Here is a 12,726-nt window from a genome sequence, read left to right as displayed (position 1 = left end):
TGTATTATAAAACTGTATGTATGTGTATGTGCGTGTACACACGTCCTTCTAAACCACTGTATCAGTTTCATCCAAACTTCTTACACATATCCATTACAGAGTATGAAGAACCACTGTGTGCTTAAGAACCTCTTGCCTCTCAAAGCTGTTGGTTTGTGGTGGGGGTGTAAAAGAAGCATATTCGCAACTTATGAATAGCCAGATTATATTCATCCATTATTTGAGAATGGGTGCACTCGCTGACTTTAAACAATCATTGTACATACTTTCAAACCTTTTCGATATGTTTTCTCGCTCAGTCGTCCTTCAAAAAACTGATGAAAGAAAAAAAAAGTTTATCGCGTATACATTTTTTTATTCATGCAGTATAACTGCTTCATCTGGCATGAGCTTTTAATTTATTGCTTCTTGACCAACAACTCTATTGCCAACACTGTTTGGAGACAGTATTCACATATACCACTCAATATAGCTGCAAAATATGTACAACACGTAGTTCAGAATATATGAAGTCATACACACTGAGATAAATCAAAAATTTCCGCATCATGCTGACAATTTGATTTGTTACTGCTTTACCACTCACTCGATTCGCAACATATTTCAGAGACAGCGTCCACAAGTACCACAGGACTTACCTGGAAAATAATGTCGTTGTCCGACTTACTGTTCTAAGGATGTGACGCCATATACATTGAGCTGCGTTCAAACGAAACTGCTGGTTAGAATTTGTTAGAGATATGAGTGAAATATACGTATAAATATGTAATGAAATATGTTAAATATTTGTGAAATATGTGTACAAATGCAGAGTGACCAGAAAGTTCGTTAATTTGAAAGTGCACAAATTTAAATGGTTCAAATGGCTCTGAGCACTATGGGACTCAACTGCTGTGGTCATGAGTCCCCTAGAACTTAGAACTACTTAAACCTAACTAACCTAAGGACATCACACACATCCATGCCCGAGGCAGGATTCGAACCTGCGACCGTAGCGGTCGTGCGGTTCCAGACTGCAGCGCATTTAACCGCTCGGCCACTCCGGCCGGCTGCACAAATTTATGGAATAACTTAGGTAGAGAGGTGAAACTTGTCACACGTGCGTAAAGTGACATGGGATTTTACTGAAAACGAAGATGAGTGCAAAAACCGGCCAACGCATGGCGCTGGAGATTAACATGTCAGTGACACCGCGTGAGCTGCTTGTATAGAATGAGCTGTAGTGGGAAAGGGGTTCAGATGTGCCAGCAAAGGCGGCAAGTTGACGTCACCAGAAAAGGCACCGTTAGTGAAGCTTTACTACCAAAACGGAGAATACGCAACTGCAGCTATACAATTCTATCACCATAAGAAAGTAAATGTCCCATGCGAAGTGTCGCCGCGAAGTAAATGATCAGGAATCTCGAGGCTTCGAGCTACACTCCTGGAAATTGAAATAAGAACACCGTGAATTCATTGTCGTAGGAAGGGGAAACTTTATTGACACATTCCTGGGGTCAGATACATCACATGATCACACTGACAGAACCACAGGCACATAGACACAGGCAACAGAGCATGCACAATGTCGGCACTAGTACAGTGTATATCCACCTTTCGCAGCAATGCAGGCTACTATTCTCCCATGGAGACGATCGTAGAGATGCTGGATGTAGTCCTGTGGAACGGCTTGCCATGCCATTGCCACCTGGCGCCTCAGTTGGACCAGCGTTCGTGCTGGACGTGCAGACCGCGTGAGACGACGCTTCATCCAGTCCCAAACATGCTCAATGGGGGACAGATCCGGAGATCTTGCTGGCCAGGGTAGTTGACTTACACCTTCTAGAGCACGTTGGGTGGCACGGGATACATGCGGACGTGCATTGTCCTGTTGGAACAGCAAGTTCCCTCGCCGGTCTAGGAATGGTAGAACGATGGGTTCGATGACGGTTTGGATGTACCGTGCACTATTCAGTGTCCCCTCGACGATCACCAGTGGTGTACGGCCAGTGTAGGAGATCGCTCCCCACACCATGATGCCGGGTGTTGGCCCTGTGTGCCTCGGTCGTATGCAGTCCTGATTGTGGCGCTCACCTGCACGGCGCCAAACACGCATACGACCATCACTGGCACCAAGGCAGAAGCGACTCTCATCGCTGAAGACGACACGTCTCCATTCGTCCCTCCATTCACGCCTGTCGCGACACCACTGGAGGCGGGCTGCACGATGTTGGGGCGTGAGCGGAAGACGGCCTAACGGTGTGCGGAACCGTAGCCCAGCTTCATGGAGACGGTTGCGAATGGTCCTCGCCGATACCCCAGGAGCAACAGTGTCCCTAATTTGCTGGGAAGTGGCGGTGCGGTCCCCTACGGCACTGCGTAGGATCCTACGGTCTTGGCGTGCATCCGTGCGTCGCTGCGGTCCGGTCCCAGGTCGACGGGCACGTGCACCTTCCTCCGACCACTGGCGACAACATCGATGTACTGTGGAGACCTCACGCCCCACGTGTTGAGCAATTCGGCGGTACGTCCACCCGGCCTCCCGCATGCCCACTATACGCCCTCGCTCAAAGTCCGTCAACTGCACATACGGTTCACGTCGACGCTGTCGCGGCATGCTACCAGTGTTAAAGACTGCGATGGAGCTCCGTATGCCACGGCAAACTGGCTGACACTGACGGCGGCGGTGCATAAATGCTGCGCAGCTAGCGCCATTCGACGGCCAACACCGCGGTTCCTGGTGTGTCCGCTGTGCCGTGCGTGTGATCATTGCTTGTACAGCCCTCTCGCAGTGTCCGGAGCAAGTATGGTGTGTCTGACACACCGGTGTCAATGTGTTCTTTTTTCCATTTCCAGGAGTGTATTAAGACAAACGGCCGTGCAACGGGCGACCAGACAGAATCACTACCACTACTCGATCAGAAGGAAGTGGAGACTTTGGAGGATTCACACCGTCGTTCCACGCGCTACTGTTTGGAGAACACTGAGGCATATCATCCACAGTTATTCGTACAAAATCTAGCGCCATCGTGAACTCTTTAGCCAATCTTATTGCGAAGCGGCGAGTGTTTGCGATGTGAGCGCTTCAAGAAAAGGGGAACGTTCACGATTGGTAGCCTGACGTGTAAATGGACCGACGAAACCTCTTTCAAAACACCGAGGGTCCGACAACAATCAGAACTATAGAATCAGGGCGACCGATATTCCCAAAATTGTAATGGAAACCTACTGAGTGACGAGAAAGTCACGCTGTGGTGTAGATTTAACACATAATGCGTGAGGATAGGAGGCTCACAATAAACGACCCGTAGTGCGTCGGAAAAAAGCTACACAGCTCCCAGACGAGGTTCCGTTAGGTGACCGTAGCGACCCAGAGAAAAGTCGTCATGAAACCCGTAGTACTCAATTGCAACGCGATTTGTGCGTTGTACGGACAGTGTGAGGAAGTGAGTGTTACAATAAACGACCTCTAGTGCATCAGAAAAAAGCTACACAACTCCCAGATGAGGTTCCGTTAGGTGACCGTAACAACGAAAGTCTACAAGAGAGAAGTCGTCGTGAAGCCCGCAATACTCGATCGCGACGCAATTTTTGTTTCATATCCTCAAAGTGGGGATACGTAGGTTATAAAAACCAACCTGTAGTGCATCGGAAAGAAGGTACACAACTCCCAGACGAGGTTCGGTTAGATGACGGTAGCGACGTCAGTCTCCTGGAGACAACACGTCATGAAGCCTGTAGTACTCAATTGTGACGAAATTTTTGTGTCGTATCGTCAATGTGAGGATCCAAGGGTTACGATAAACGACCTGTAGTGCATCGGATAAAAGCTACACAACTCCCAGATGAGGTTCTCTCCCGGAGAGAAGTGGTCATGGTGCCTGCAGTACTCAATCGTGATGCAGTATATGTGTCGTATAGTCAATGTGAGGATACGTAGGTTATATCAAATGACCTGTAGTGCATCGGAAAAATGTTACACAAATCCCACACACGGTCCTGTTAGGTGACCGTAGCGACGTTAGTCTTCAGGAGAGAAGTTTTCATTAGCCCTGTAGTACTCAATCGCGACGCAATGTTTGTGTCGTATCGTTAATGTCAGGAGGCAAGGGTTACAATAAACGACCTGTAGTCCATTGGAAAAAAATTTACACAAATCCCTGACGAGGATCGGTTAGGTGACAGTAGCGGCGTTAATGGTTCAGAGAGAAGTCATCTTGAAGCCCGAAGTACACAAGCGTGATACAATTATTTTGTCGTATTGACAATTTGATAATATGTAGGTTATAGTAAACGGCCCGTAGTGCATCGGAAAAATGTTATACAACTACCACACAAGGTTTTCTTAGGTGTACGTAGCGACGTTAGTCTTCCGGAGAGAAGTCGTCATGAACCCCTTAGCAATCCTTCGCGACGCAATTTTTGTGTCGTATCGTTAATGTCAGGAGGCAAGGGTTACAATAAACGACTTGTATTGCATCGGAAAAAAGCTACACAAATTGTGAATAATTAAATAAAAATGAATGTAAATATGATTATTTATATTATTTTAATTTTTGTTGTAGTGAATTGAGATGGATGGAAATATTTTTAAAAAATCAGTGAATAAATTTACTTTCATGATAAGGTGGCATCAGACGTATGCTTTGAGGATTTCGTCGCCGTAAGAAGGACCTTCGTGGGCCACGTTATTTATGAGCTAAAATGAGATAAATACTGGAGAGACAGTTTGCATATAATGTTGAAATTTTTGGATCATGGATGAAACAAATAATGAAATTTAAAAACAAATAGCGTTGCACTATGCTACTTACAGTGGGAATACAATATTAATCACTAGTGATATATTGATTATCCGCACGTCAGTATCTCGTCCGTGCGCAGTGGAAATTTCCTTATATGATTACTAGTATACGCGATTTTGCGCCCTGCAGTACGCAGTGACTTTTTATAAAGTTAAACAGTTTAAATTAGCGCGGCCAGTCTAACGCGCGAGGCTCTCCCTCGACTCCATCCCAGAACAGATAACAGAAGAAGTAATTAACAAAAGACTAGACATCCTCTCTGTGTCTCACCAGCGATCACATGCGACCACGCACAAAATAACTTGCATTGGCTTTCATGCTTTATTAAACAGGGTTCTGTGATTAAAAAAAAAATAGATTTGCATGCTATGGCTAAAAATGTTCCTTTAAACCGCCCCCAAATTTTCGAAGCAAAAGATCACATCTTTAGACAAGCTACTTTCCCAAGTGGGATGGCAAAAAATGATAAATAATAAATACTCATACAATTTCGTAAACATAACATCGTATACAGATACATTATGATTGCATTTATTTACATTTTGACAAATCAAGTTCTTAGCCGGGCTTTAAGTTGCCGGATTATGTCCCTTTGTTGACCATAGTCTGTTATTGCAGTCCGCGCGCATGCGCTTCACTGTAGGTTGCTGCCGCTCCGCGATCGTTGCTAGATACTCCGTCTCGCATAGTCGCTGGTTTCAGTCTCTATTGCCGCGCGTACATTCTCGGATGTATCTCGTCGTGATAGTGTTCATATGACTGCATACCAAAGTTCCTTGCAGGTAAGTACTTCGTCACTTTGGAAACAAAATATTTTTCATTGATTTTCAATGTTCATTGTACTGGTATAGTTTATAATTTATTCATTTCTTGCATCCGTTAGGTTCTCGTGCCGTCAATTGACGTCAGCAGTCAAAGTCCATTTGTCGGTGTTATTGCAGATGTGATACAGGTTTGTATTGTCCATTAAAGTTCATTACAGTGCACCTTTTCCTCGCTTTTAACGAAGGAAAGGGTTCATTTTTGTCGCTTGATTGACTATTTTGTCGTTGTTCACAGATCCGGTCGTACGTAAGAATTGAAGTACGTAACTTCAGGTGTGACACAAGTGTTTAGTCCCGGAGAAGGCATGAAAATCACTTCCGACGTCACAGTTTACTGATTTGGTTATCCAATGTTCTAAGGTTAGTGTTCGTCATACGTTGAATTATTAGCATTTTGAAGTGTTCCATAAGTTGCTCCTCCGGTCGCTTGAATGGCATTACATAGTTAGTTTCTCATGTTGTTAGTGAGTGCGGGCGCACTCCGACGATAATTGTTCGCGACAGCTTGCGCTCTTCGTCAAACATAATTGGCATAATGTCTTTGTTCAGAGTCGTTTGGACTGAAAATTTCACCGTATCACGGCGTTGCCATTGTTCGCATTCACACACAAGACCTAACAACGCACTTGTTCATACACGCGAATAACTTCACACGTAAACACATTGTGTTTGACAAAAGTTTCAATTTGTGGACATTTATATACACTCCTGGAAATTGAAATAAGAACACCGTGAATTCATTGTCCCAGGAAGGGGAAACTTTATTGACACATTCCTGGGGTCAGATACATCACATGATCACACTGACAGACCCACAGGCACATAGACACAGGCAACAGAGCATGCACAATGTCGGCACTAGTACAGTGTATATCCACCTTTCGCAGCAATGCAGGCTGCTATTCTCCCATGGAGACGATCGTAGAGATGCTGGATGTAGTCCTGTGGAACGGCTTGCCATGCCTTTTGCACCTGGCGCCTCAGTTGGACCAGCGTTCGTGCTGGACGTGCAGACCGCGTGAGACGACGCTTCATCCAGTCCCAAACATGCTCAATGGGGGACAGATCCGGAGATCTTGCTGGCCAGGGTAGTTGACTTACACCTTCTAGAGCACGTTGGGTGGCACGGGATACATGCGGACGTGCATTGTCCTGTTGGAACAGCAAGTTCCCTTGCCGGTCTAGGAATGGTAGAACGATGGTTTCGATGACGGTTTGTATGTACCGTGCACTATTCAGTGTCCCCTCGACGATCACCGGTAGTGTACGGCCAGTGTAGGAGATCGCTCCCCACACCATGATGCCGGGTGTTGACCCTGTGTGCCTCGGTCGTATGCAGTCCTGATTGTGGCGCTCACCTGCACCGCGCCAAACACGCATACGATCATCATTGGCACCAAGGCAGAAGCGACTCTCATCGCTGAAGACGACACGTCTCCATTCGTCCCTCCATTCACGCCTGTCGCGACACCACTGCAGGCGGGCTGCAAGATGTTGGGGCGTGAGCGGAAGACGGCCTAACGGTGTGCGGAACCGTAGCCCAGCTTCATGGAGACGGTTGCGAATGGTCCTCGCCGATACCCCAGGAGCAACAGTGTCCCTAATTTGCTGGGAAGTGGCGGTGCGGTCCCCTACGGCACTGCGTAGGATCCTACGGTCTTGGCGTGCATCCGTGCGTCGCTGCGGTCCGGTCCCAGGTCGACGGGCACGTGCACCTTCCTCCGACCACTGGCGACAACATCGATGTACTGTGGAGACCTCACGCCCCACGTGTTGAGCAATTCGGCGGTACGTCCACCCGGCCTCCCGCATGCCCACTATACGCCCTCGCTCAAAGTCCGTCAACTGCACATACGGTTCACGTCGACGCTGTCGCGGCATGCTACCAGTGTTAAAGACTGCGATGGAGCTCCGTATGCCACGGCAAACTGGCTGACACTGACGGCGGCGGTGCATAAATGCTGCGCAGCTAGCGCCATTCGACGGCCAACACCGCGGTTCCTGGTGTGTCCGCTGTGCCGTGCGTGTGATCATTGCTTGTACAGCCCTCTCGCAGTGTCCGGAGCAAGTATGGTGTGTCTGACACACCGGTGTCAATGTGTTCTTTTTTCCATTTCCAGGAGTGTATTAAGACAAACGGCCGTGCAACGGGCGACCAGACAGAATCACTACCACTACTCGATCAGAAGGAAGTGGAGACTTTGGAGGATTCACACCGTCGTTCCACGCGCTACTGTTTGGAGAACACTGAGGCATATCATCCACAGTTATTCGTACAAAATCTAGCGCCATCGTGAACTCTTTAGCCAATCTTATTGCGAAGCGGCGAGTGTTTGCGATGTGAGCGCTTCAAGAAAAGGGGAACGTTCACGATTGGTAGCCTGACGTGTAAATGGACCGACGAAACCTCTTTCAAAACACCGAGGGTCCGACAACAATCAGAACTATAGAATCAGGGCGACCGATATTCCCAAAATTGTAATGGAAACCTACTGAGTGACGAGAAAGTCACGCTGTGGTGTAGATTTAACACATAATGCGTGAGGATAGGAGGCTCACAATAAACGACCCGTAGTGCGTCGGAAAAAAGCTACACAGCTCCCAGACGAGGTTCCGTTAGGTGACCGTAGCGACCCAGAGAAAAGTCGTCATGAAACCCGTAGTACTCAATTGCAACGCGATTTGTGCGTTGTACGGACAGTGTGAGGAAGTGAGTGTTACAATAAACGACCTCTAGTGCATCAGAAAAAAGCTACACAACTCCCAGATGAGGTTCCGTTAGGTGACCGTAACAACGAAAGTCTACAAGAGAGAAGTCGTCGTGAAGCCCGCAATACTCGATCGCGACGCAATTTTTGTTTCATATCCTCAAAGTGGGGATACGTAGGTTATAAAAACCAACCTGTAGTGCATCGGAAAGAAGGTACACAACTCCCAGACGAGGTTCGGTTAGATGACGGTAGCGACGTCAGTCTCCTGGAGACAACACGTCATGAAGCCTGTAGTACTCAATTGTGACGAAATTTTTGTGTCGTATCGTCAATGTGAGGATCCAAGGGTTACGATAAACGACCTGTAGTGCATCGGATAAAAGCTACACAACTCCCAGATGAGGTTCTCTCCCGGAGAGAAGTGGTCATGGTGCCTGCAGTACTCAATCGTGATGCAGTATATGTGTCGTATAGTCAATGTGAGGATACGTAGGTTATATCAAATGACCTGTAGTGCATCGGAAAAATGTTACACAAATCCCACACACGGTCCTGTTAGGTGACCGTAGCGACGTTAGTCTTCAGGAGAGAAGTTTTCATTAGCCCTGTAGTACTCAATCGCGACGCAATGTTTGTGTCGTATCGTTAATGTCAGGAGGCAAGGGTTACAATAAACGACCTGTAGTCCATTGGAAAAAAATTTACACAAATCCCTGACGAGGATCGGTTAGGTGACAGTAGCGGCGTTAATGGTTCAGAGAGAAGTCATCTTGAAGCCCGAAGTACACAAGCGTGATACAATTATTTTGTCGTATTGACAATTTGATAATATGTAGGTTATAGTAAACGGCCCGTAGTGCATCGGAAAAATGTTATACAACTACCACACAAGGTTTTCTTAGGTGTACGTAGCGACGTTAGTCTTCCGGAGAGAAGTCGTCATGAACCCCTTAGCAATCCTTCGCGACGCAATTTTTGTGTCGTATCGTTAATGTCAGGAGGCAAGGGTTACAATAAACGACTTGTATTGCATCGGAAAAAAGCTACACAAATTGTGAATAATTAAATAAAAATGAATGTAAATATGATTATTTATATTATTTTAATTTTTGTTGTAGTGAATTGAGATGGATGGAAATATTTTTAAAAAATCAGTGAATAAATTTACTTTCATGATAAGGTGGCATCAGACGTATGCTTTGAGGATTTCGTCGCCGTAAGAAGGACCTTCGTGGGCCACGTTATTTATGAGCTAAAATGAGATAAATACTGGAGAGACAGTTTGCATATAATGTTGAAATTTTTGGATCATGGATGAAACAAATAATGAAATTTAAAAACAAATAGCGTTGCACTATGCTACTTACAGTGGGAATACAATATTAATCACTAGTGATATATTGATTATCCGCACGTCAGTATCTCGTCCGTGCGCAGTGGAAATTTCCTTATATGATTACTAGTATACGCGATTTTGCGCCCTGCAGTACGCAGTGACTTTTTATAAAGTTAAACAGTTTAAATTAGCGCGGCCAGTCTAACGCGCGAGGCTCTCCCTCGACTCCATCCCAGAACAGATAACAGAAGAAGTAATTAACAAAAGACTGGACATCCTCTCTGTGTCTCACCAGCGATCACATGCGACCACGCACAAAATAACTTGCATTGGCTTTCATGCTTTATTAAACAGGGTTCTGTGATTAAAAAAAAAATAGATTTGCATGCTATGGCTAAAAATGTTCCTTTAAACCGCCCCCAAATTTTCGAAGCAAAAGATCACATCTTTAGACAAGCTACTTTCCCAAGTGGGATGGCAAAAAATGATAAATAATAAATACTCATACAATTTCGTAAACATAACATCGTATACAGATACATTATGATTGCATTTATTTACATTTTGACAAATCAAGTTCTTAGCCGGGCTTTAAGTTGCCGGATTATGTCCCTTTGTTGACCATAGTCTGTTATTGCAGTCCGCGCGCATGCGCTTCACTGTAGGTTGCTGCCGCTCCGCGATCGTTGCTAGATACTCCGTCTCGCATAGTCGCTGGTTTCAGTCTCTATTGCCGCGCGTACATTCTCGGATGTATCTCGTCGTGATAGTGTTCATATGACTGCATACCAAAGTTCCTTGCAGGTAAGTACTTCGTCACTTTGGAAACAAAATATTTTTCATTGATTTTCAATGTTCATTGTACTGGTATAGTTTATAATTTATTCATTTCTTGCATCCGTTAGGTTCTCGTGCCGTCAATTGACGTCAGCAGTCAAAGTCCATTTGTCGGTGTTATTGCAGATGTGATACAGGTTTGTATTGTCCATTAAAGTTCATTACAGTGCACCTTTTCCTCGCTTTTAACGAAGGAAAGGGTTCATTTTTGTCGCTTGATTGACTATTTTGTCGTTGTTCACAGATCCGGTCGTACGTAAGAATTGAAGTACGTAACTTCAGGTGTGACACAAGTGTTTAGTCCCGGAGAAGGCATGAAAATCACTTCCGACGTCACAGTTTACTGATTTGGTTATCCAATGTTCTAAGGTTAGTGTTCGTCATACGTTGAATTATTAGCATTTTGAAGTGTTCCATAAGTTGCTCCTCCGGTCGCTTGAATGGCATTACATAGTTAGTTTCTCATGTTGTTAGTGAGTGCGGGCGCACTCCGACGATAATTGTTCGCGACAGCTTGCGCTCTTCGTCAAACATAATTGGCATAATGTCTTTGTTCAGAGTCGTTTGGACTGAAAATTTCACCGTATCACGGCGTTGCCATTGTTCGCATTCACACACAAGACCTAACAACGCACTTGTTCATACACGCGAATAACTTCACACGTAAACACATTGTGTTTGACAAAAGTTTCAATTTGTGGACATTTATATACACTCCTGGAAATTGAAATAAGAACACCGTGAATTCATTGTCCCAGGAAGGGGAAACTTTATTGACACATTCCTGGGGTCAGATACATCACATGATCACACTGACAGACCCACAGGCACATAGACACAGGCAACAGAGCATGCACAATGTCGGCACTAGTACAGTGTATATCCACCTTTCGCAGCAATGCAGGCTGCTATTCTCCCATGGAGACGATCGTAGAGATGCTGGATGTAGTCCTGTGGAACGGCTTGCCATGCCTTTTGCACCTGGCGCCTCAGTTGGACCAGCGTTCGTGCTGGACGTGCAGACCGCGTGAGACGACGCTTCATCCAGTCCCAAACATGCTCAATGGGGGACAGATCCGGAGATCTTGCTGGCCAGGGTAGTTGACTTACACCTTCTAGAGCACGTTGGGTGGCACGGGATACATGCGGACGTGCATTGTCCTGTTGGAACAGCAAGTTCCCTTGCCGGTCTAGGAATGGTAGAACGATGGTTTCGATGACGGTTTGTATGTACCGTGCACTATTCAGTGTCCCCTCGACGATCACCGGTAGTGTACGGCCAGTGTAGGAGATCGCTCCCCACACCATGATGCCGGGTGTTGACCCTGTGTGCCTCGGTCGTATGCAGTCCTGATTGTGGCGCTCACCTGCACCGCGCCAAACACGCATACGACCATCATTGGCACCAAGGCAGAAGCGACTCTCATCGCTGAAGACGACACGTCTCCATTCGTCCCTCCATTCACGCCTGTCGCGACACCACTGCAGGCGGGCTGCAAGATGTTGGGGCGTGAGCGGAAGACGGCCTAACGGTGTGCGGGACCGTAGCCCAGCTTCATGGAGACGGTTGCGAGTGGTCCTCGCCGATACCCCAGGAGCAACAGTGTCCCTAATTTGCTGGGAAGTGGCGGTGCGGTCCCCTACGGCACTGCGTAGGATCCTACGGTCTTGGCGTGCATCCGTGCGTCGCTGCGGTCCGGTCCCAGGTCGACGGGCACGTGCACCTTCCGCCGACCACTGGCGACAACATCGATGTGCTGTGGAGACCTCACGCCCCACGTGTTGAGCAATTCGGTGGTACGTCCACCCGGCCTCCCGCATGCCCACTATACGCCCTCGCTCAAAGTCCGTCAACTGCACATACGGTTCACGTCCACGCTGTCGCGGCATGCTACCAGTGTTAAAGACTGCGATGGAGCTCCATATGCCACGGCAAACTGGCTGACACTGACGGCGGCGGCGGTGCGGCTGCGAAGCTAGCGCCATTCGACGGCCAACACCGCGGTTCCTGGTGTGTCCGCTGTGCCGTGCGTGTGATCATTGCTTGTACAGCCCTCTCGCAGTGTTCGGAGCAAGTATGGTGGGTCTGACACACCGGTGTCAATGTGTTCTTTTTTCCATTTCCAGGAGTGTATTCTGGTCCTTTTCTACACTCTTGCCATTATTTACAGGTATAGATCAATACATTGACATATAAATAAAATTAAGAATACAATTACAACTATATTTCTCAC

This window comes from Schistocerca serialis, chromosome 1, assembly GCF_023864345.2.
Source record: "Schistocerca serialis cubense isolate TAMUIC-IGC-003099 chromosome 1, iqSchSeri2.2, whole genome shotgun sequence".
Taxonomy (NCBI): Eukaryota; Metazoa; Arthropoda; class Insecta; order Orthoptera; family Acrididae; genus Schistocerca; species Schistocerca serialis.
This window is presented reverse-complemented; position numbering follows the sequence as displayed.